Source organism: Mirounga leonina, unplaced genomic scaffold (genome assembly GCF_011800145.1).
Source record: "Mirounga leonina isolate KUSES-001 unplaced genomic scaffold, KU_Mleo_1.0 Mir_260, whole genome shotgun sequence".
Lineage (NCBI taxonomy): Eukaryota > Metazoa > Chordata > Mammalia > Carnivora > Phocidae > Mirounga > Mirounga leonina.
This window is the reverse complement of record NW_023270642.1, coordinates 662,492-663,944: the sequence shown is the minus strand read 5'-3', so window position 1 is coordinate 663,944 and position 1,453 is coordinate 662,492.

Below are 1,453 nucleotides of genomic sequence, written 5' to 3'. Positions count from 1 at the left end.
TATAACATCGGATTAGATATGTAATTTAGAACTTTTAACAAAATCTTAGAAGAGAGAACTGAGCGCAGATACTGACCAACAGATCAACCAAGATGACCTTGTTTCCTTTCTCATTTCATTTTCTTTCTTTTGGTTTTTAAAGATTTTATTTATTTATTTATTTATTTATTTATTTATTTATTTGGGAGAGAGAGAGAAAACACAAGTAGGGGGAGGGGCAGAGGGAAAGGGAGAAGCAGACTCCCCACCAAGGGTGGAGCCCCATGCGGGGCTGGATGGGGGGGCTGGATCCTGGGACCCTGAGATCATGACTTGAGCCGAAGTCAGACGTTAAACGACTGAGCCACCCAGGAGCCCCTCCTTTCTCATTTTCTCATGCTATGGGTCAGATATAGTGGGGAAAGAGTCAAGAATTGCCCACTCTAAATCAGAGCAAAGGGAAGGTCCAGGCCAAGTGGTCCGAGCGTAAATAAGATAAAAAGAAGCACGATGGCACCAGGAAAACAAATAACAGAAAGTATGAAAACATCATGAAAAAAACAAGTAACATAATCTAGAAGAAAACAGAAATCAAAAACCAAAAGAGATTTACTCACAATTATTAGGTCTTATGTAGAGAACATGAACATAATAAACAAAAATATAAAATGACAGAAATGGGGCTTTCAAACTTAAGACACATTGAGGAGCAAAATAGCATTATTTCAGGTTTAATAAATAACTTAAGAAAAATCAAAATGCTATTGAAAGTAGAATTACCGACAGGGAAAGCCAAGGTTTGAGATAATTTTGATAACTGCAGATGAAAAAGAAAAATATATTAAAGCAATTCGATTAACACTACTATAAACGGAAAATAAAATGCAGTCCAGTATAAAAACACATTGTGTGCCTAAATGAGAGAATCTACCTAAGGAAAAGAAGGTGTATTGAGAGATAATATAAGAAAATGACCTTGAAATAAAGAGGATACTGAATCTGCTTATTGAAAAGAATACTGTGTTTCAGGAAAACATGGTACCGAGTGTCGACGATGAGCTAGATCCTAGTTAGGCTGTTGGACTACAAGAATACTAATGAATGTTTCAGATATCCAAGCAATAAAGGCAAATTACTAAGAAATAAGGGGAAAAGTCAGTTTGGCCTCAGTCTTCTTCAGAATAACATGCAAGACTCCATTCAAAACAATGGAGTGAAGCTTACACAGTGCCAAAGGGAAGAAAATGTAACACCAAGAAACTCTGCCAATCTAGAACGTTATTCAAAAGTAAAGCAAACAAAGAGACATTCTTAAAAACAAAAAATGAGAAGAGCACAGTACCCATGAGCTGCTATTGAAAGAACTACTGAACACTCAAATTCATACAAGTCAGGGCGCCTGGGTGGCTCAGTCAATTACACATCTGACTCCTGATTTCGGCTCAGATCATGATCTCAGGGTCATAAGATCGAG